At 43.3% G+C, this 24,716-nt stretch overlaps 1 protein-coding gene and 1 long non-coding RNA gene across 12 annotated transcripts in view; one reads left to right on the forward strand and one right to left on the reverse strand.

Annotated features, from left to right (window-relative positions):
- LOC111249322 (uncharacterized) overlaps positions 1-24,716 on the reverse strand; it is a 149,260-nt gene that overhangs the window by 63,097 nt on the left and 61,447 nt on the right. Inside the window, exons 1-4 of one of the 11 annotated variants that reach the window (XM_086977612.1) lie at positions 15,432-15,779; positions 12,117-12,414; positions 10,282-10,343; positions 10,073-10,156 (exon numbers count right to left, since the gene is read on the reverse strand). The exons of 1 other annotated variant lie outside the window; for it this stretch is intronic. The gene's annotated coding sequence lies outside the window, so the exon portion shown is untranslated. Of the gene's footprint in view, positions 1-10,072; positions 10,157-10,277; positions 10,344-12,116; positions 12,415-15,431; positions 15,781-19,342; positions 19,445-24,716 lie in introns of those variants that run through there. 9 more of the 11 variants (XM_086977610.1, XM_086977605.1, XM_022803080.2 and 6 more) reach the window with 9 other exon arrangements.
- LOC147758531 (uncharacterized) lies at positions 19,622-24,424 on the forward strand. Its single transcript, XR_015319383.1, has 2 exons — positions 19,622-19,878; positions 21,394-24,424. It is a non-coding gene; the product is annotated as an uncharacterized LOC147758531 (long non-coding RNA).

Here is a 24,716-nt window from a genome sequence, read left to right on the forward strand (position 1 = left end):
TGTAATAATTGTACATCTGAGTACACGTATCTGCACGTGCACGTTTGTTGTTTGTAGTAGATGTGTAGAGTATAGCAATTATCAAAGGAGCGTGAAGCTAGCTAGCCGTCTGTCGGGTCAAACAGTGAGTTATGTCGGGGTTAGACGACGTTTGCAGATGCACTGAAGATGTTGTCTGAGGTGAAATTGTCGCTCTTATCACTCTTAACCTAACTAGGCTAGGCGCAGTCATGTTAGTTGCCTGCCTGTCTGTGTGCATATGTATGTATTCGGTCGGTCTATTACTACTGTGACCGAAAGCAAGCACATTTTCACTGCAAGCCAGCCAAAGGCAATTCATATCAGACGTTGCTGGCTCAGGTCGATACGCGATGTAGTGGCCGCTAGGCAGGACACGAGGCGAACTAGCCATCGAAATGACATAAAGCATGTTCAGTGGTTTCATTTTGTGGGATCGCTTTTATTCCAGATGGAAGCTGGTACGCCACTGCGCAGCCACCATCGTGCGTCCACTTTCACTGCCTGCTGTAGCTGATACGCTGACTGCAGTGGCTGCGTCGTCGCGAAACCGTTGTCGCGAATGCTGCAGGCTATCACAACTCGTTCCAACCAGGGAACCAGTAATTCAATTTAATAACTACCTTTCTACGATTGTAGCGCATCACGGTAGTGGTGGCTGTGACTGCGGAGTAGGTGAGACGAAACGGACGGGCGCGTAGGCCAGGATAGCGTAGGATACGGACAATGGGGATGGATGTAATGAGCTAGGACGCGCGAGGCCGCTATCCAGCAAGCGGGTAAGCAGGTCTCTTGCTCTCTAGTCTGATTCGTTTTCGGTAGCATGCTAACTGCGAAATTGTAACCGTTGCTACAGCCCCAACCACTTTCACTTATAAATGTTACTGGTGCTTCTCGTGATCGTTCTGATACAGGTGGAAAATCCGTCCGGAATGAAGGGTAACTATACCATATAGACAGCTGACGGAAGAAGTGTAGATGACGCCGTGTGCTGCAGCGTCGTGTACCAGGCTTTATTGCCGTATCAGTCCGTCGTACCACATCTTACCACACGTATCGCGACTATTGACGATACAGAAGATAGGATAAACAAGAGGAAGAGGCCACTAGCATCGACGTGACAGTTCACATCGACGACGTCAACTGCCAATTGCGGAAGTTGACGCACGATTGGGCAACGATGCCCCCTTTAAACCGCAGCAGTCGTTTTCCGACCCTGTCGTTGCCTGTGGGCTTATGTCTTTCTGGTCTAATGATCCGTATGGCATGAGTAAATTGCGTTGATTCGCCCTGCTTCATCTCAACCCACCCCAATCAGTATCGAGTACGACGCATAGCATATGGTCCGTACAGCATTATTATACCATTACTTCAAGAATTTACGATATTTTCCACCCTTTTCCGGTGGAAAGGTATTTTGCTGATTCGCACGAACACCAAATAACTAATAGTAGGTATACCACCATCACATCGACTAAGCCGATAGAGGAACTCTGGTAGTAGTGGCCACGCTCCGTCTAATTTTGCGTCTGCGCATTTGGCTGAAAGATACCCCTCCCGTCTTTTCTCTCTATATCTGCCTGTCTATTTATCCCAAACGTCATCTTCTTGTTAATGGAGACGATCAATGGTATCGATGGAGAGGCGTGCTATGATCGGACCGTTTGGATATAAGGTGCACCTACTGTGGTACTGCTGGCACTAAATGTCATGGCGTTTGTGACAGTGCAATGAGCTTTTTCCTTTCATCGTTGCTGGCGCTTCGCTTGTATGTATTCCCGTTCATTGGCAAATAATCAGCTTCTGCTCGAGCCATTACAACTGCAAGAGCGTACGACACATAAGGCATTTTGACTAGTTTCACAACGTAAGCGAACACACAGGCGCCAATGCAAAAACCAAGTAAAAACAGGTAACCAGTCTGTTCCTTTTCCGTCACTGTCCTTGCAGCCAGCGGTAAAATCAGAAGGTCATAGAAAGGAACGCAGTAAGGCAACCGATCAGACACATTCGAAGATGTGCTTTAAATTTACCGGTTCACAATCCGCACCATTCAAGTCCGGTCCATAGAAAACGAAGCAGCCACCTTTTTCTTGCCAAGAAACTTCATTAGCGATTTAAGTTAGAGCGCGTAGCATAACGACGACGTAGGGGAAAAACGATGGCCGGCAATAGTGTGCAAACGTTACCGTTCATATCTATCAGTAGATGCCAGGCGATGTAGTGTTCTTCTATTATGATGGGGCGCCGAACACACACATACATAAGAATACATTTACACACGGTCTTTGGTGGCATGTATATATAATCATACACAGATAGGCCATATGTATGGAGCCTATCAATTTACTGACAAACGTCATGAAAGAAAAGAAGTCACCCGCGTAACTTTTTTCATTCGATCACCATCATCATCGTCGTCGTCGTCGTCGTCGTAGCCGTCGCCGTCGCCGCCCACCTCATCGTATTGGAGTTGCGCTTTTTAGTTGGTTTACTTAGTTTACTTAGTTTGTTATTACCCACCTATAATAGCCATCTACCGATTGTTATGGTTCGGTGCAGTACGAAACGTGAAACACGACGGCGTCTTATCATAGACACCGTTGACTGTCTACCTCCTTTGAGTCTATAATAAACGTATAGTAACGTAACTTGTGTATCAAGTAAGATAGAGAGAGTAATGCAATAGCTCCTATGCATACAGGGATTCATATTCGTAAGTACGTATAGATATATGCTAAGGAAGAGATAACGTTATATATCCGACGGTAATAACGCTAGCCATATAAATATGATAAGCAGAAAGCCGGTAGAACGACTAACAGAACAAGCAAGGGATCAGAAAACAGGAACTGGGCACGGCTATACTGTAACCATAACTGCACTAATAATAAATAAACGATAAACTTGGAAGTTCTTCGATTTTAACTGAGATTGTACTTGATCACTTTTATCTGATACTACAGTTTGTCGCTGCTCTTTGGGCTTAAACAGATAAAAGTCGTTACGGAAAAAGTGGAAGCAGCGGTGGTCAGCTGTCCATTATGAAAGTGATTGATTTTGTCGATGATAGCAGCAAGTCTGAAGCTAGTGCCATACTGTTTCTGATATACATCACATCAGCGATATATCGCGATCTAACTATATGTATGTCCATATATGACAACACGACATAAGAACTGCACGACGAGGCCACAAAAGGCCAGGCCAAACAAGAGACCTTTCGCTGTTCTATCGCCGGTTTGTCGCGTTAGTCATAGCAGCAGTGAAACAGCACACGATGGGGTTCTTATACTGTTTATTGACGGCCATGATCACCTTTAACGGCCACTCGATTCTACTGAGGTCTGATTACGTTTGGGGTGTAAACTGTCGACTACAGTGTATCAGTATAGCAATCGCAAAACCCAAACGAAGACTATCCCTTGTGTTATCTAGTATCCCTTCCTTTGGGAAAAATACTTAGTCACACGCCATGGCGAGTTTTGCAAAACTGCAAAACCAAGTGACCAAGACAGGCCAGATCCTCTTTGTTTTTATGGAAGTAACACAGTAAAATAGGCCTCTTACAAGGCGCCAGTATGACCACTAAGAGGCCGGCCATTACTAGCGGGCTTGTGCTTGTAGCGTGGTCTAGGTTTTTTAGCCAGCGTTTAGTGTTGTTTTCGCTCGTGGCCAAGGTAGAAGATAGTCTACAGCGAGACGATCCACTACATGGCCTGACCAACTCAGCAAGGCCCGCACGCTCGTTGTGGTCTTGTTCCTTGTTGACGATCACTTCTTGATTTTGGGCATTTTGCCGTTATCTGCGCCGTCTTCCTTTTTTCTTCCAAGAAAATTTTCTATTGTTCTAGGCGCACTGGCAAGATGCACATCTAATAAACAAGCCAGCCAACCAGCAAAAAAGGATAGACTTAGTTTGTTCCTTGCTTCCTCTTCTCCTGACACACCGACCAACCGATCGATCGACCAGCTTAAGTTGGCAGCAGTCAGTACAGACTACCTTGAGAAGCACCTGAAGTGGAAGTCCCATAGTAGTGACTTGCATGTAGGTAATAGCGCGAGCGCCAAAAAAACTGCTGTGCAACGCACAGCAACGCCCAAACCAGGCGGCTCTCTGAACGCCGCCAGTCGAAAGGATGGCTCATCAATCGGCGATCGACGAGCGAACACTCTTGACACCTGCGGGCGTCTGTATAGCAGATTTTTGGGAGGGCTTCCCTTTAACCTAGTTTGGCTCAAGGAGTTGAGGCTGGCTTGATGAATGCCGTTACTACTATTGCTGCGACGTGTTAGGGTAGAAATAGTGTCGTAAGGTAGAGACCTGCAGACCACCAGTGTCGTGATTGTCAGGCGACGGAAGCCGAGGCCTTCAAAACGGCGCAATTTACAACAGGCTAAACTCTAGGGACGAACAATCGAAGTGGAAAAAAGCACCGGGCTGTACGGCAGAAAAACGCTCAAGGACATAATGGGTGGTGTCGCTGTGGCCACGATACAGATGAAACTGCCGTCTTCGCTCTTAAAGTCGAAGCAGAACCTAATCCGGCAGATACTTTTACTGTTGAACGAAGAAGAAGCATGCATGGAGTGAATGCTCCGCCGAACGACAGCCGCGTGCGCCCTCCATACGCCATGGCTCTCGTTACCTTCACCGTTAGCTCACATGCTCCTTCACTCGTCCTCTCAGTGACTCTCTTGCTAAAAGCAATTTCTTTGTCTCCTAGCTCTGTGATTTCGGTCGCTTAATACTGTTTTTATACTCTTGACGTGACAATATTATTTACCCCCCAACTTTACGAAATTGCACGCTACCGCTACCCGCTGGCTAGCAAAATCAGCGTACGAAGTCTGTTAGACTTGCGGGACCCGCCATTGGTTGCTTGAGGAAACTTTGGTTCGTCCTCCTCGCTAAATCTCATTCTCCTGTTAAACCCAGGCCAAGGAAGTGAGTTAGTCACCTTGCTATCTCTATTCGTTCATGTGTTAAAATCGGTTTTTATAATCTCTATTCTTATGTGGACGTATATATGTATATATCCCATTGTTATTAATACTATGTTATATCGAATGAGATTGATAAATTTTTCGTTAGTCTACACATTTACTATTAAGATAAAGTCATATGTAAATGAAGATAAGATGTGTTACAGCATAACATAATTGGCTTGCCATGCTAGCTACGAAATATGACCCCCCTTAAGCCATAAAACCATCTCCCCATTTTTCCCAACCCATCCAAGTGGCGGGAATTTTTCCTCTTGTATTTTCTGCAGACACCACTAGCAATATTTAGAACTTTTAACGCGGAGGGAAACACATAAAAAGTTATTAGAAATAATTGGATGTTTTTACACACAATGCTACCGTCCCTTAGTACTTTGAGTGTATGTATCTACATGAAGTATCTAGCGTCCCATCATAATATATTGCGTGTAGTATCGATAGCGTCAAGTGAAGAATGTAATTGTTAGGTAGCAGGCAGGATATCGTCTTTTTTGCTGCTAATTAGAGTGAAGAAATTCGAAGCAGTTCTAGATTATGCGTTGTACATCGTTCGAAAGGTCTATTTACTCTCTGAACGTTTAAGCGAAGGATGCGTTTTAGGGAGTTTCACGCAAATCTTATCCAACTTTGTATATGTCCTGGCCTGAATTTGTAGATCTCCTTTATTGTGTTATTTTGCTCTACGAGTTTTACTGTGCACAAAACCGTCATAGATATTAAACGTTGTTTTGAAAGTTGCGAGAATTTCGATATTAACATATATGCCGGTGAAATCCGATCTGATCCTCATCTGTGGCCTGGGTTAAGGTGCTCTCGATGCGTAGACTGGTGATCCTATTCCTATGACAACATATACAGCTATGCTCTCAATGTGTCCCCAGTAGGCTAAATCTGGCATTTTGCAGGCTGCTGCATTTACTATATAAGCTGCTTCTGGCAACGCCCACCGTAGCAGTTTGCATTTATATGACTGCAGCTAAATTAAGCATGCAGTTCCTGTCATCCGAAGACCAACCTGTCATCGTCCATGGTTTTCTTCATGGTCGCAAACCAAAGACCGGCATATATACGACTTCGTATTCATACCTCGACCGCTATGCACTTCCCCTTTTCTGCGAGTGCTTCAAGACGACGACGCGATATATAACAACAAACGACAGGACTAAAGCCGACATTACGGCTACTACACTGTGAAACACGGAAACATTATACCGAGTATATATTATGCTGTATGGCGTTTGTAGGTAAAAACAGGACAAGCATAGACACTGGCCGAATTTTTTTTTCAACAGACATCCCTTTTTCATGGCATCTCTTCCTGATGAAACAAGTCCTAGTCTGAAACGAATGAACGCTCCTTCTGAGTCGCCACTTTTTTCCTACTCTTATTTCTACCTGCTTAGGCACAGCGGAAGCCTCAACCATCTCAGCCAAAAAAACTCATGCCACTAGTGAAAATTCCAACACATGCCAGAATAAGACAGTATCTATACGTTGGCACTTTTCTAGCTAAAAGTTTTTTAGCCACTAAAAGCTAAGGCATAGCTGGCTATGTATGTAAGCGCAGGTGTTAGCCTAAAGCGGCAGAACGAAACCAAAACTTCCCTTTCTATTTTTTGTATTCGTTCCAGCTATCCTACCATACTTTGCACTATCTTACCTGCTATCGTTTGTCTATGTCCTACTCGGTCGCAGTAAATGCAGAATTGCGGCCCTTCTGTCCTGCCTATCCCTCATTATCTACTCGTTGGCTGGCTTTTATTCTCTAGACAAATCAGGCTGAACTCGCAGATCACTGCAGCAACTGACATAGCTGTCATTACGAACGATTGGGCGATGCTGGTTGTGAGTGGAGTAACGATGATGGCAGCGAAAAATGACAAAGTCCGACGCCTCTTGCCATCGCTGATGCCTATAGCCACTAACGTTGTAACCTCTCATCGGTCCTAGGGCACGTTTTCAATGTAAACCAGGATTTTCTAACTGGTCAATGTAAGATGGAAAGCGTCGATGTCCTGTTTCCGCTACAGCAGACTTGTTGTCATCCAATTCCAGCAGTTGGTGATTACCATTATTACCCCCTACATACGTATCGTTGCTGCGGGTGTAGCAAAACAAGAGGCATACAGGAAACCACAGCGCCAATGACAGCACAAACAAATCATTTATATTTTTGTTTTTATCTTAGGTTGTTGACATAAATAGTCATCAAACAGATTGTTGCCATGTCATATTTGAAGTGTATGTACATTCGCAGCGGACGAGCTTCGCCCTTCTGTTGTGGGTGGCATACGAGTACGCGATTGTAGATCATGTAGTCTTAGACTTATGCAGAAATAAACAATAAATATGCTTCTTTACTTTGTGATGAGGCATCGATGATCTTTTGGTTCGAACCCCCTTCACCGCCCAGTATCGATATAGATATTTGTTAAAATGTCCAGAACGCATTATTGAATTAGCTTCTAGCAAATTCTATTTTAACTCATCTCGCTGGGGATAGCCGTTACCGCTTCTGCTCTTTGTGACGACATTGTAATTACACGTCTTAGCTCGAGAAGCCGCTGCCGCCGCAGCAGCAAGCATGAGCTATCCATTGCTTAATGTGGGAAGGTTGCTAAGGCGAAGGAACCCTCACTGTCCTCGTGACATCTAGAAATTGCAGAATCAAGCATGCAGGACAGCGTATTTAATGTCAAACTTACACGCTGCCCCTTTGGCGAGTTAGCTCACTGTTTGCACGTATAGAGCTGGCTACGGTCGCAGTGCCAGATGACCGCGCGTCGGCTGCCATATTGAGCGTTCTATGAGTAGGCTCAAGTAGGTCAGTCTCCCGTCCAGCCGATCCGCGGGAACAGAGTAAGGACTAATAGTTATTATAATAGTATTAAGAGAAGTAATAGTACTAATTAATAACTAATTTGTAAAGTAAAAGCCGTAGCAGTTTTAGCCGAAGTGACAATGTAACAAATGTGAATAGTGAGGTATTTTCTATTTCGTGTGAGCAGTGGATGAGTTGCATCATTGGCGTACATTTGCAAATCTTCTAACCATCCCCTATGCATGTTCAGCCGTTCTTTGTCCCTTTTCTATGCATGCAATAAGTCGTCTTTCAGCTCCACTCGTCTATCGGCGTCGTATTTTAAGACGGCTTTGCTTGTCATCGTCGCTACCGACAATGAGCGCAACAACCAGCAAGCGTCGTAAAACCGGTCAAAATGACCATTCCTTTTTTGTTACAAGAAAAGAGGTCGCCATGATGATAACCAAGACCCGTCGTCGAGTCATGTCAGAACAGTGCAGGAAAGAAAGCTGAAAAAAGAAAGCACGAAAAAAAGAGGGAAACTTCACCTCGCAGCGTCCGCGAACTTGCAGCAAATGAGAGACGGTAACTGCAAAAAGAAAAAGAATTACTTGAGACGCACAATTCAGCTCGTAAAGATAGTATGTCGTTACATTATACTGCGATGTCTACTTGAAGTTTATTACGTCGTGCTTTTTTTACACATGGGACCGCATCCGAGTAGCACAGAACGGGGTAGAACAGAGTTGTGGGTCTTCAGTGAGATGTTGCTGCTGCTGTTGTTGACTTCGGTCACTGTTCCGGCAGAGCTTTTTCACTCTCATTTTTTCTCTTATTCTGTAAGACATGCGTACGTATGCAGCAGGGCGTGCAAGTTACCTCACTCATTGTGGGTTAGCTCGATTTGCATGGACGCAGGCAAACAGACAAGCGGCCATGAAAAGCCTGTTTTGGCCTACCTTGACCATTTGCAAACCAGCTGGCCACTGACTTTAATCGGTGGCCATCACTACGTTTACCCCTTTCTTTAGGCATGCTTATGATATGGAGATACAACATGGCTGGGTAAAATCGCGAGCCGATAATGGTGCTATTTTGCTCGTGGCCTGCTGCTAGTTGGACCATAGCTATTACATTTAGTCATATAGGCACATAATCGTCCCTGGATGTGGCGTGTATTACCTAACTGTTTCAACAACAAGTTACGACGCTGACCGACGAAAACTATTTATCCAATAAATTGTTTTGCTAGGCGATTTATCGGCCAAGCGAGCTTCTTTTTTTGGACGCTACTAAACCTACGAATATGACAAGGCCGTACCATTTCCACATATTCGAATGTATATATAACCTTGCATTTTTTTTATCCGTTTTTTACTTTGATTATTTGACCAACGAAACGCTTACAATACGCAAAATGTATCGTTTTATGTCCTTCTTGGCGCTGATTTTTGACTTTAACTGAGATATCGATCTGTGAAGTGATTTTACCGCAACCGCTATAGCGGGTAAAATTGTAACACTGTCGCTGTTTATACAGTTGTATTACGGTAGCCATAAAGATTTTCAGCTGATCTGAAGTAAACTGGGTGTACTATTGTAATCCTTGCGGGCTAGAGCTGGATGAGTATCAGGGAAAAGTAGATCGAAAAAGAAAATCATTCTCGAGTAAGGACGGCACGCTCTTTTAGCAGTGATTTACGGCTTGACTCGGCATGTCTGCGTGTATATAGTTGGGTTATTGATTCCCCTTTTCTGCTGTTCATTGCCGATCGAATATGGGGCCGCTTCATATACGTCATCTCACGGGAAACGCGGCTGTTGATCGAACAAATGGTCCAATCGAGTACTTCTTCTCGTGCGTTCATTAAATTTATAAGTCCGGTTTCCTTAGGCAAAAAACGTACGGAAAGAAATCTTCAATTAGACACTATGAAGCCCAAATGAAAATTAATGGCCGAAGTACGATTTATTAAAAAGTGAATAAACGTATTAATAGAGAAAAAGATCTCATGTTTCAACTGGGCAGTTGTTAGTTGATTAATGAAACTTGTGCGAATGAGATGCTACCAAGAAAAAGCACCGAACCCCATCAAGTTGCGCGCACCTAATTACAGTGGGAAATCGGTACTTCGCTTCGGGTGCGATTGAAGCTATAGCAGAGACAGGCACATAAAGGCACATTAGGATCAAATAAATGCAAGTAATCCAATATATATAAACAACACTGGGCAAACCACTTACGTGCCTCTGGAAATGAAATTACTTGGACACTGCTCGACGACGGCGGCGACGAAGGGTGCTGCGTTGATCAATCTAATTAATTACCTGAAAGCAGTAAGCTGAGTTGTTAGAAGGAGATTCACCTATATATCTTCGAATAAGGAAAAATGCAACATAGTTAGCGGCAAAGAGATTAAATTGTCCGATTTGGACCTAATCAGCTCACCAACCAGCAAGGACAACGTTCCGTCTCCTATGTGAACTGGCCTAGATGGGACACAAATTACGGGACCTGAAGAAAATACATGTCCGTATCTTATTATACATGTTGCACGTATCAATCTATGGCGCGGGCATGATAGTAATGGTCTCAATCTATCTGTCTATCTACGATGCATCGCTGCCCATCAGCAAACACCACTCGCTGATAATAAAGCCAGTGAAAGAAGAAGGAACAGTTGTTACAGTATTTGGCCACCATTGTTGTTATTCTATATAGGGGCATCTACCTGGCCGTCCATTGCGAATTCGACAGTAGCTCTTAATCCGTCAATGAACTGTCCAGATCAATAGGTTGCACACAAAGTCTAAACCAGGTTTACGGTGACTCGTTATTTTTAACGTTTAGGGCACCGTGTTGCTTTGGCATAAGCACCCAATGGCTAACTCATTGTCGGCCAATCGTAACCTTCATATATGTATGTATCTAAACAAAGATAGCTGTTTCAATATGTACGTCATCTGCCTGCGTTACCGTCGAATCGTGCTCGTAAGCCAGCTAAGTCCACGTGTTTATGCGTCCGGTCATCTGTTCGATCAATCAATCGATCGACCCCGCAGTCCAGTGTTACGTCCTTGTTTTCTGAATCCCTTGCCAGGGCCGGATTGACATTTTTTTTGGGCACACATACGTTAGATGTGCATCGTGCGTGCGGGAGCTCAGGACATGTGGCCAGACGGGAAAGCGTTGACCTTTCTCGTTTTGTTTTTCTTTCCTTTTCTCCTTCAACCTTGGCTACTTATCACTCTGTTTTTTAAGCAATTTCTGCGGCCGCGGACCGATGGACTCACATACACGCACACAAGCATACAGAGACAGCATCCCATCTTTTAGTCATTGGCTTGTATCTCCGACTGTCCGTCGATAGTTCATTTGCTAAGAAGGACCTTCCTGTCATTTTTCATTTCCCCTGTTATTACCCTTCCTGTAGTACAATTGCCCTAGGTCAACCTGCTCAGGACAAAATAGGAAAGCTTGAACAATAGCAAAAAAGAGACCGTCCGAACAGACGAACCCCGGTGAGTCCAGGGAACAGCTGGCGAAGATGGGTCGAAAAGATAACTCGTTAATGAAACAACTGTTATCCCAATAAGGTTAAAATAAAATAAATCCAAACATCAGTTGCCGAAGTACCCGCAGTAGCGGTAGAAGAAGAGCGAAACAATAACAGCATCAACAGTTTCATTGAAGAAAAAATACCCATAATATATAGCCAACAGCGACAGGAAAAGGCGGAAGCCAAAGGACGAATCCTTGCAGATGTGCACCAACTGTTGTGCAGGATAAGCAGCAACTGCACGGTTATTGTTAGTAGGTCGCAGGCATGCGTGAAAATGCTGTGTATTAATTACTACTTTCATTGCGTAGGGAGTGATGTTTTTATCGATAGATAGCTCAACTGTTTAAGTTGCTGCTTCTAGAACTAATAACAACTACCCAAGTAAATTTTTAATTTTCCATATCTTCATATAAGCACTATTAACAATCTAGAAATGTTCGTGCATAGCAACCGCAAACAAAGGAATGAGCTAAACTCATCTCAAAATATGGTGCTACCGCAAAAACTGAACAAAAACTATATAATTTTACCGGGGTTCAACTAACAAAATCCTGCGATTCCTAGCATTAAAAAAAACGATAACTTATCTTTCATATAAAGAAAAAAGTCATTCTGTTTGTTTTAGCGAACGTGGACTGCTGCCCTTTTCGACCAAATCTATCATGTTATGTATAGCTTTATGTATAGCAAATATTGCCAGCCTATCTTCACGATTATTTCAGTACCTGTCTTCGTTATGAAGTCGTCTTGCGTTTTGGCCGTCTGCCCCTCAACCCTGTTCTCTCAGTTATTCTCATACGATTGATACCGGAGTCTCGGTCCCCTCACCCCCTTGCTCCTGTCGTTGCTTTTAAGTTGTGGTTATTGTTGTCATCCCGTCTTGTCATCTGCGTCATCTGCTTCGTCTCTCGAGAAACGTTAAGGTGCAGCGTTAATATGCACCCAATCTGAGGTACGCCAGTCGAGCGCACACGATCACTGCTGGTCGTTACTGGCACTTCACTATTCTTCGTATTCTTGACTCTGCAAAAGATATATATATATATGTAATCTAGCTAGAGACGCAATAGTTATATAACTATTGAACACGTATTTGAAACTATATACTCGTAACAGCACCGTCGATTTACGGTCCTTGTTAACAAATACAGAAAAGACGACGACGAATATGAAGACGACGCGGATGACAACAAATGACAATAGCGGCAGCGACGATTGTAAAGACGGCAGCGATATTAAGAGCTAGAAGGAGGAAAAAGCGGCGGGACCGAAAGGGCGGTCTTTTAAAAACGGATAAAGGGAAGCTGGAATAAAGAACGAGAAGAAAAACAACGATCGACTTTTTAGCTACTTGACGGTCCTCAGGTGCCTCACTTCTTTCCAACCCCTTTTTGTGTTGACAACCACATGGTTGTCAGCAAAATCTCTCCTTTCCGAACAACCGCGACTCAGCTCGCCGAGTTACAACGAAGAAGTGATTTGGACCCCGCTGGTTTCCAGCGCTCGAACCTACGGCGACTCGAAGTGTCGCTATCGCCGTCGGCACCGCAACGTCTGTCTTTATTCCACTCTGTTACTAGGGTCCGATTATTATTATTGGCGTATGAGTCTGCTGTTCTGCGTAGACACACGACCCGCCCTCGTGTCTTCTTTTCAAATAAAAACAAAACACCTATAGAAAACGATGCATAAAGCTATCGCCCTTCCTTTATAGTCGCATACAAGCATAATATAATGTAATGCTACAACAAAGGACGAACGCATTGCAGCAGCGGCGACGAATTCACTGTGCCCCTGAACCCACCTCAACGCGCCCTTCTTGTAACCCTATCGAACTCCGAACAATGACTAAGGCAGGATACTTAAAACAGCGAAGAGCACCTGGCTACCAACTGCCAAACAGAAAGTAACGCCAAGGACTGCTAGCAGGGACCCAGCGGCAGCCGACTGTAGCGCAGGATATGACTATGAGACTAGACGCGTCGCCGTTATACTAGTTTGCTGTTGATTTCGTTCGTCGCGAGGTTTTTGTGGCCGAAAACGACGACCACGGCAACAACAACAACAACTACCGAAGTACCGCCGACTACTGCGACATCGGCCAGATATATGTCTGCGCTGTACTGCGACAATGTTATAGATCGCAAACCCGCGCATCTGACATCCCTCTTCAGTCGAGTTCCATTCGTATGAGTATAATGAATAATTGAAAAGCACCTCCACAAACGGCACAGATAGATATACGGAACGAACATGAAGGCGGTAGCAGCGACAACCCGAATGCTCTGGCAAAAGAGAAATAGAAAGAAAGAGCGCGAGAGAGAGATAAACAGGGACAGTTGCGGAAGAACCTTCACCTTACCCCTTGCTTGTGCTTCACTGTTGCCATCTTGCGCAATTTCTATAGCTCTGTGAGCCTTCGTCATGTTCGCAGCATCGCATGCTGCTTCACTCCATCTTGCACACGCTATACTGTCAGCCGTCAACAAAAACAACCATAGCTACCGGATACCAGCATAAACTCCAAAAGCGGTAACGCAGTCTTGAAAGCATTACACTGCAGGCAGAGAACGTAATAGAAGAACTCAACGACACCTGCCCAACCGGAAAAGTGCTTCAGTGGAAATGCTGGACGGCAGTAGAGCGCACCAGGCGAAGATAAGATAGGACAAACAGAAGAGAGCAGAAAGAGAAAGTATTTGTGCATCCCGGGACGCAGTACGATACGCGGTAGAAGTACTACTAGGTTAGTAAGAAATATATATTCATTGAGATATCTATAGCTTAGCATTGTGTATAGACGGTCTGGCGGAAAATATACCTCAAATAGGTGATCGTTTTAGGCCATGTTAGGGTGGAATGGCTAAAGGGCATAATGTATGATGTCTGTTGCCGAAAGGTTACTAAAGCGAATATAATTGATGGATAAATTGGAGCAAATTATGGGCATTGCTTAGATCCAGTCTGGGGCCCTGGTTGGGCTAAGTCCTAGCAAGATGAAGCAAAGTAACAATTAAGCTTAGCTTCTTTCGACACCGCTGTGCATAATGTCTATTGGGTAATTCTGTCTTTCTTGTTCCACGTGTCGCTCGCCAGGGGCGTTAGTTATTCAAAATTATACCAAAAGCAACCTAAAGAGAAAGAAATGTTTTTTCGTGTTTTTCTATCAAGTTTCCTCCTTTAATGCACGGAAGCCAAAATAATGCCAACATGTATATATGTTGACATTACCTTGGGTAATATCGTCTCATATCATGGCTCTTAAGAAATTGTTTACGTGATGCTTCCGTGGTAGCTCTGAACTTCGTTTGAAAGCTGTGTCGCGTATCTAACTGCAATATAAATAGGTATTTGAAGGGAATTTAGTCGAGAATCTAACTATACTGAAAATGCTCCTATTTAATTAAGCGTACAACAGTGATTATGGAATGTTTTGTAACGGATCCATACACAACCACGTTAGACATTGGTTGATCTATTGACGTATACGCTATGGCGGAACACAAACTGCGTGTATGATCAGGGTGTGCAAACAAAAGTTATCTATCTTCTTATCGTAGTCGTCGTTTTAAATTTTACGAGAAGCGTAGATGTACACACACATAGGCACAATTGAATTGATTTACTTGACTGGCTAGATGATGTCTGACCGGGCATCAGAGTGAATAATTTATTGCGGTAAAATTTAATCTTTTTTCCACTCTAAAGTTGGCAACCCTTGTACAAATACAATGAAGAACGTTGTATCGAATAGAAGCGTGGTTGGCTTAGGCCAAAGATCCGTCTTATAGTCTAATATAGTAGTAGTATCCAATGTAATCAACGCGGACGGATCTCTTCAGTTACCCTTACGATCCAGTGTCGACAACGGCGTTTCACGTGAAGCTTCCGTAATAACGAATGCAACACTCTCTAATAGAATAAGAAGTTGAGATACTTAAGGAACTTTTGTGTGTCACTTACAATTTCAGTACTATTAATCACTTAACATCATTAATACTATTACTGTCGCCGTATAATTATTATAGAATTGTTTTTACCGATTATTGGAGGTTGATAACGTGTCGAGCGCTTATGTTCTATTGCATTCGTGATCCACCAGCTGTTTGTGACTGTTCGGGCGGCAATTGAAGACATATGGAGGCTTGAGGCCTGCCACTGTATCGTCGTTGAGCAAACGATATTTTTTTTTCGTTCAAAGGTCGGTCGGTATCGATTTCTGACGCTACTGTTCTGTCACGTTTCACCAAGATACAAGCAGACGTGTCATCGCTTTGCGGACTCGTGGGCAACTCGTCTTAGGTAAAAGATCGTCAACGTTATTTCAAGTTTTACGTCTGTTCCGCAGTAATATGTCAGTGGGCGTACTGCTACCACTGCGCTGTGTTAACTAATACGAATGGTATCGATTGATAGATATCGACATGGCGCCGACGTATCACGTCAGCTAACGAACACGTCGATCGACAGCACACGTTTGTTTGTATTCGCTGAAATCGCTTTAACAGCTGTTAGGACTTTGTGGGAAATCAAGCTGACTGGCCACAAATGAACTAAAAATAGTAACTCACAGAAATACGTAGATGCGCATCCGTACGTAACAAAGGATGTTCTCTTACATAGTTGTTATGTCGAACGTGTGCTTCATGTGGCCAAATCTATAGTACCCCCGCGTCTGCACGACAAAACTATGGTGGCCATTGTAAAAGAACGATTTCGAATTCGAATGGTATCTATACCTGTTGTACGTCGGGTGCAGTAAGCAGATATTTTAACCTAGTGCACTGTACGTACTAACTTTTCGCTTAAAACCGAGGCCTATTTAAGATATCGGGCTGGAGATAGATTCGCCATATTTTTAGGCACATGATAAACTACGAATATGCGCACTGAACATATGTCACACATCAAGATGGTTATAAGGGCACACTTTTTTCCAGATGCGGTGCAAAGTATGGCAAATAAAAGCTAAACTGGACGGATTCCGTACACGTTCGGCGTCTTCTCAGAACGAAGGTCCTTCGAGTCAATGGCATTTCATTCGCACAGAAAGGATCAGGAGAGAAACATTGGACGCCGTTCCGATGGAATCGTTTCAGGATCCCAGCCCGTCCCCGCAGAAGTTATGTAATTGGATTATCCGCTTTTTGTCCAAATATCCTTTCGGAAGCGATGGGTCTGTCCTAACGCTCGCCGAGCCCTGGTCCGTACGATTTACGGTCGAAGTCATACATCGGAATGTGCCGAGAAACATTTGTCATATAAATGGATAGCGTCATAAACGAACGAATATCGAACTTTTTACGGGCAAAGTGAAAATTGCAACTTGAACTTGAAATTAAAATTCACGTTAGCGATGTCTTTCGCCGTAGGTTTCCGCTTATGTGACGTACTAACGGGTTTATATCATATAATTCAAGCATAAGAATCAATGAGTAACACTAATATTGTATCGTTTATAATTAGCTGTACTAAAAGAGAAACTAGCGAGTAAAGAATTTGTCGACTTTTTTAACTTGTCTCCACTTTTTTTGTAGACTCACCCTCTATTGAAGATAAACTGCTCTGAGAGCTTTCGCTAACCATATACATTGAACGATGCTTTGTTGAACAAATATATTCGTACCTTCCTGTCAGCACTACACTATCAGGCCAATGACAACTCATCGGCCTCGAAAGCATAAGCTGGCAAAGGATCTCGAAAGGTTCCATCAAGAGCAGATCAAACTGGAGATAGTTTAGTGAAGACTGCGAATAATAGAGATTGGTTCAACAAATCGTTTGTATTATACCCAAAACCAAGTCGAGTCGACATTTGGCTCCCAAAGCCGATGTCTGTGACACGGTTATTATTTAATAAATTTTATTTATTTTTACAAAGGCAAAAAAACTACTGCGGAATCTCGTGCTAACTACGATGTCTACCTTAGAGGAACAACATTCACTTTGCCATTTATAGAGACTATCAGTTAGAACTTAAATCAGATCCAGAGTACTCCTGCGGACTAAATCATCTCAGCCAGATACGTCGATATCAACAATCAAAATTCAGTTGAACTTAGGTGTAAGTTGGTATGATTATGGCGGACCGTTTTGGGCTTTTGAAAATAATTGTATTGTTAAATGTTCCTTCGAGTGTTTTCTTTGATGTCTGTCGACGTGGAACGTATTACAATGTTCCAAATGCCTTCACATAACCAGCTATTACCGCTGCTATCATGTGTTGCATTCTTATCTTGTGCACCGGTGCGCCATAAGCATATGGGAGCGGTATCATTTCAATATCAGTCCCACGTGACCCATTGGAACGAGTAAACATATGTAGATCTTGCTATTTAAAGGTCCATTGCTAACCTCCCAGTCGTTCTCTTTTACTAGTCCCGGTCTACCATAGCCAGTATAAGAAAAAGGCACTAGTGTTGCTTTCCAGCTAAATTGAGTCACGTGTTTGTTAACACAGATCACTCTCAAATGCCAAATCGATCTTCTAGTCGAATATATTCATCTCAGGCTATTCCAGTGAAATTTGGCTCGTCAAGTTTCTACTATTGTATATGCGTTCGCATGCTTTAAATCACAGACTCGTCGTCCTCGTCGACTCGCGTGGCAACGGCAGTCAATTCGGCCAAAGGACAGAGAAATCAGTGACGACAGTAGGCCGTTGCCGTCTGCAGATACGAACTTCGTATATAACGACTACAACACCTCAACGATCCTTTAGCCGCAAATCCAGAAGCGGTTGGCGGTTATCCTATCCGGGAAAATTTGTTGTTGTCGTCGTCGTGTGTCGGTCATGGAGCAACAGGTAATTCGTTAAGCGAGTGACGCCTGATACCGTTGCCCCTCTCGCCGCAACCGTTCAAGTTACCTACAGTTGTACTTTAGTGCTGGAAGAATGAAGAAACAGCTATTCCTCACCATTAAACCTATGTAACGCCGATTCACGTATTCTGTCAACGGCTACGTGGCGACATAACGATGTTATAGATCACTGGATAATACCATATTGCGCATATATCTACTATAGTCAGATATAACTAATCGTGGCTGGCCGGCAGGCCACCCTTTTCATAGCACGACAGACACAAAGTGATCCTGATCCTGCCTCTAGTCACCGACGCAGTGAAAGCCAAAGTGACAGGAAAGGCGGTCTAACAGTCTTACTATATTTTACACTTCGAAGCGGCGGCATCAGTAACAGTCTATGTATATATATATAGATATATATCTATATATATATTATATATAAGGCACAACAATAGTCAGCAGCAAGAACATGTATACATGCACTCGTCAGCTCTTTCCGCGACATGCTTTACAGTTAGTTGTTGCAGCCCGCAGTAGTACAGAAACGATATGGATAAATATGATCGCAATAAGAAAAATCATATAATCGGTAAATGACGAAGTCAATCACGCATATCACGTCCTTTGAGGCTGTCGTCATCACATAGTAAAACGAGTCTAGCAATAAAGTTGAGCTTATTTGAATGATGTTGAGCATCGGTCGTCCCCTCGTTCACCGCCCAGCTCAACAAGTACCGTTGTAGCATCGTTCATGATTTGTGCCGTGCTCTTGCGTCAACGTCCACATGGCCATCGAAAGACCTAAACGGCGACGTGAAGGCTGCTACCGTAAGCATACCAAAGGCAGGATTTAGCGCCTCCGAAAAGCATGCTTCGTGGTTGAGTGAGTGGCTGGTCAGCCCCGATTCTCTAGGAATAAGTGGCTAATCCAGAGCAGCAGCATTGCTATTAGGTCACTACTGTTGTTACAATGCGAAGCGTGTCAAAATCAGCGGCGATAGTGGCGCCAGCCGAGCAAAGATTACTATGCGACCTTGAAGGGGCCAGATCTCATAAACGACTACTAAATCAGACAAGTCTTCGCTTCAATACTCCCTAAGAAAAGTAAACACGATTCCCATGCCTTTATCTGAGTTCGTCTAACCGTATGTTATGGTGACTCAATTCGACGCTAGGCAAACGCACGCGGACAACGTATGCGATGAACATAAATACGGACACCACCACATTCGACTGCGACGTGAGTGGACTGACCGCCGCTAAAGGATGACAGACCATTGACCTTTCAAGAAAAGCATCCTTTACTGTTTTTTTACCATCTATTTTGGGTCTGTGTTAGCTCGCATGCGACAAGTAGTTATTACGAACTCATTACATGTTAAACTCAATACCGATACGACTGTTGTCGGCTGCTTTTTTGAAAATGTTTTGTACGCATTTAGTACTAGATGTAGAACATGCATGTAAACATAGCAGAATATAGAAATGTCGAATATAAATATTTGATGTTTCCGCAGAAATTTTTGAACACTATAGCGGTAACTGGGAAGTGTTTTCGAAGATCTTCCAGCTCGTATCGTCACGGTATTAATCCGTCTAATTCAATGTGGCGTGCGCACATGAATAAGACGATGCGCATGAACTGTGTGATTTTGCGATATGGATAGTAGCGATATAAACGTACGTGCATATATTGGCAACGTATAGAATAAAAATTACTTTCAGCATGGGCCGTTGAGTTAAAATCCAATTTTATGATGGCGTGGTCTGAATTTTCCACTCAGAGCTACTCGACGACTTTTCCGCTGCAAGTGTCGTCTGATCGAACTCACCATTTACGCATAAGTTGCTAAAGGGGTACACTGGCAAGAGATATTAAGTGTAGCACTGGCAATGTATTTGGAGCGGGAGGAATGGCTCGGTTCTGGATGGTGGTAAGACTGGCATCAGTTTTGGCTACACGATATGACGGCGCCTATCGCGTCCACGCGCAGACGTTGTTACCAGGTGTGGCCGTTCACGACGACGTCTGGCTACCCATTGAACAGATCCACGAGCTGCTACCGAATACTAGCGAACGTCGATTTCGCTACAATATAGCTTCACAGACACAGACTGCCAATTGAAATGCCTAGAATTTCTTGCTCATGCCGTTATTATCGGCTCACAGAAAAACTAACCTGGCAAACAAGTTTTTGCCAGGAAGATGCGACCGCTTAACAAACATCTAGTGAATGAAACTGCCAATTGAGAAGCGTACCTAAATTCTCAATAGCGCTAGCGTTATATACAGATGCACTATAATGTTAACCTCAACGAAATACGGCTTAGATCTATGTTATTGTATTTACAACAAAAAAAAATGGCTTATGGTCCGCTGTAGTCATTATATTCATTCTATTGGCACGATATACCATAATGTATATTCGTGAATCTCCTACAGCGATCTATTATTATGTAGTTGGTGTTACCGCTGTACACTTGTCGATTACACAATCATTTTTATGTGATGCTTCTCTGCGGACATTGAAAAAATTAGCCCCATGCTAGCATCTGGGCCCCTTGTGGACTGTAGCACACGGGGAAAGAGTAGTAGAAATTGTACGGTCGAAATGTAGTTATGCGGATTTTCCCTGAACGGTCGAAACTGTTTGCATACGCATATTATACGTTGAAAAAATAGGCTCTTTTCGACTGTTCCTTAAAGCAGTCCAGCGCCGCCGTGTCCCGCAATTACCCTTACACTGGATAGAATGATAAGCAGCAAAAATTATCAAGATATAACGTGACAATTATCACGACCATGGTGATACTGATAATCTTAATTATCAAATGGGGCATACTAGACAAATCTATACGTGCTACTACAGTATTATTGTTTTGCATAAAAAGAATCCGCTCCCGAAGCTAGTAGTTGTAATTAACTGAGATATTCCCTTTCAGTAGCTTTCAAGTTAGCTCTGAGTGGCTCTTTGTTGCATTAAAGCATCGCTGATCGCGCTTTTGCTAGCCACATAAACTGCCTAAATATTGTGTCCTATTCATTTTCCTATATAATAGGGTACGACAAAAGAATTGAGTTAGCTGAACTCGAACGACGATTTTCTACGTCGTGTAAGAGGCACCTCTCTTGGCCACTGCTGAACATTACTTACGTTTAACTATGTAATTTCTCTGTTTATGGCTTCTTTTCAGGTAAATCTGTTTTGGAATACGCTTGCTTAGCCGTTACTCTTCCATAAGAAAGCTCCTCAATCGCTTGAATCTGGATCGGGATATCCGATCCAGCATGTAATTATGGCATGGCGATCAAGTCCAATATTGTCATCGAACAAGCATGCTACTTATTTTCGCTTGTCGTACCAACGGCCCCGGAGTCCTTTGAGATAGCGGGCTGCATTTATTATGGGCGACTAACTTCAAGCAACAATGCCCTTGATGTTAACTACTTGTTCGACACCATTCGACTTCTCTCCAAGACGACGGCATTCCCTTGCCTGGTCCTTCTCCGGCTATCCGTAAGAGTGAACCATGCTCAGTACGCTTCAGGTGGCTTTTTCATTGATTAAATTTCCATAAGTAGACCTGGAATACACCGCAGGTATTTTCAACTGGTCTGGAGTCAATTCACGGAGCACCCGTTTTTTTTTGCCTAATTCCCACATTTTCAGTATTTGAGCTATGGTCCTGTAATACATTACATATGGAATGCCCTATCCGAACATCAATATATACAGCTGAATACTCCACCATCTGATATTTCAGTCGTGGGTAAACGCTGACAAGTGTCTGCTTTACGTGCACTAAAAGGGCTTCCGCAAGTCGGTACAACGGATATCATTAGCTGACTATACTGTCATAATTGTCGGATCAAGACCCAACTAGGCCTATCGCAATTCACGAGAAACGCCGATTTCACTAAATACTACTGATACAAAATCAATGACAATTGCATCTCTAATAGCATAGAATAGTACCTAGTTATCAGCGAAGAGAGAATCAGATAAGATAAACAAACGATAGATAAAAACTGCCGTTGTTGCTTAGGTAGCAACCTAATGTAAAAACAACTTTAATTCTAGTTAATGGTTAATAATAATAATAGCTGCATGCTTTGACGATGTTCTTCAACTGCCGCTAAACGTGTCTAGCCTTTCGAGAAAATACTAGATTTTACTATATATTATAGTACAATATGGCGGGCAGTGAGTACGTACGTCATCAACGAAAAGCGGATGAGATACCGTCCATCAGTTCGCTGGTTGCACTTTTCTCTCGCGATCACTCTCTAGTTGACGTTGAGAGTTACATATTCATCAGTATCACGCTGCATAACATCGCGCCAATAGAAGCTGCCCAGTCTTCTTTACAACTACTGGAGTCAGCGCCCGAACATCCGCAGGCATCCGTTGCTACTGTTATTTGGTTTACAACAGAATGGAACGGTCATGGCGTGATAGCTACAATTTGCTCGCAGCCCCAGCTCGAACGCTTTACTTACTGTCGGCTCCGCCCCCCTCTGTCTCCCTCTCAGCACAGGTCACTTTTTGTACGGAAGTTCGGGGGTGAGATTACCTGCCCCGGGCAGTATAGACACCCTTGCAAACAGCCCTTGATCCTAAACTTCCTGGTGCCTCCTCCATAAGCGACCTCTACCACTCCCGCCGCAGCAGCCCCAGCAATTAGGACGAGGTAGCCGCAGTATTCGACGGCCTCAATGAATCCTGATAAACTGACAACACGCACACATATGATATCTATTTATGTATATATCGCTAATTCGCGGGGGTTTGAACGTTCACGATGGTGTATCGAGAAGTGCCGCTCTTGTGTACATGCTTCTGTGGGCCGACGTAAGCGTGCGTTCGCGTGTATATTCACCAATAAAACAAGTAAAAACGACATTGGTAACTCGCACGAAAAGAGCGCCAAAGGATCAGGGACGACAGTCACGGAAAAAGGGAGGTGGCAGGTATCACAACAAGATGACACTTCGAAAAACGCACACGCTTAAAAATGAAACGATAAACGAACTCGAATTTATACGAATGTGGAAGCCATAGGTAAGTAGGTCCACCATAGGGCAAAATAAGGAGCAAGCACCTGTTGCTGCGTTGCCATTTCTATAGCTCGTATAGCTTGCCGTCGTAACGGTGCGTTGTTTGTGTTGGATGGCCTTTGAAGTGCTTACGGCTAGAATTGGCTGACGTTCGCAGAATGTAACTCCAGACGAACTTAAGGAATGGTCTATGTCTAGCGGGTCGCTTCCTGTTCGACTAAGGTATAGGCACACCCACAGTTACTGACGAGAAATAAACGCGTGTAACAGAGACAGTCACAGAAGATGAGCGTTGTTGTTACATGTTAGAAGCGCGAGTGACCGCAATCCTATATTTTGTCGTCTAATAGGAAAACTAGGTTGTGAGTCCAATATGTGATGGAAAATGTGAAGTGTCTGAAATATATCTACGCTCACAATTTCGGCAATAGCCAATCGATACGAGACCCAGTCCGCCAACGGATGAAAAGACAAAAACACTCACCTGTAAAGGAAAAAACGAAAGATATGATAACGATTAACGCTCGCGTGGGTCGTAATTGATATCCGTTATGTTCACACAAATTTGAAAAAGATAGTCCAATAAGACCAACTAACTGTTTAAGCTTTCACGAATTGCAGCAATTATTCACAAATCGAAAGCAAAGATGGACGCTACTGCGGGGATTTATTTCTCAAAAAACAAAAAAAGTTTCTCGGCATAAGTAATAAAGTAAGCTCGGCATTTCTTAATGACCAGAAGCGTACTTTTATGAAAAGTACATATCTTGCGAGTACTTACTTCAGAATTAGACCATATTTCCAAGTAACAAATGAAGACTTTTGCAGGCTCGATATTGGCAGCCCTATCCTGAACTGGGTTTGTAGTTACATAGCAAATATTCTATGTTGCTCGCAAGAGTATGTGCTCTTGGAGGGGTCATATCTTGACGTTCTTATATCTTGGTTTTGACTGGTTGGGGAATGTCCTGCTTATCGGTGTTTATCACAAACTGCACGCAGAAAGCCTCAAACTCCTTGGATTAGCGGATATCGTAACTAGGTCATATTCTGGTAATGGTACGATTATTCGGTTTCGTAGATGCTCCTTTGAACCTTCGTTGGCGGACGTAGGTGCGCCTCAAACAATAGTCTTTACCTAATAAAGGAATTCGTCTATAATATTTATCATCGTTTCTCCTTTACCTTTCGAGGTTAGATTCTATCCGAAGTAATCATTTTATTTGTACATTGAATATGTCTTTCACAGATCGATTTAGTAACGCGTGCCGCCAGCTGAGGGCGTACGGCACTGACTTATTCTAATTTCTACGTATTATATTGCTTATATTACATATAATATGAAGAACTCAATTTGTCTTTTAGCCATCTTCGTATGGATTTTACAGCCCCCAATAAAATATAATGACAAGAATAATAAATAGTTTAGAAATCTTGGTTTACTCTATTTTGGAATGAT

This window comes from Varroa destructor, unplaced genomic scaffold (assembly GCF_002443255.2).
Source record: "Varroa destructor unplaced genomic scaffold, Vdes_3.0 BEIS01000001.1, whole genome shotgun sequence".
In the NCBI taxonomy this organism is placed as follows: Eukaryota; Metazoa; Arthropoda; class Arachnida; order Mesostigmata; family Varroidae; genus Varroa; species Varroa destructor.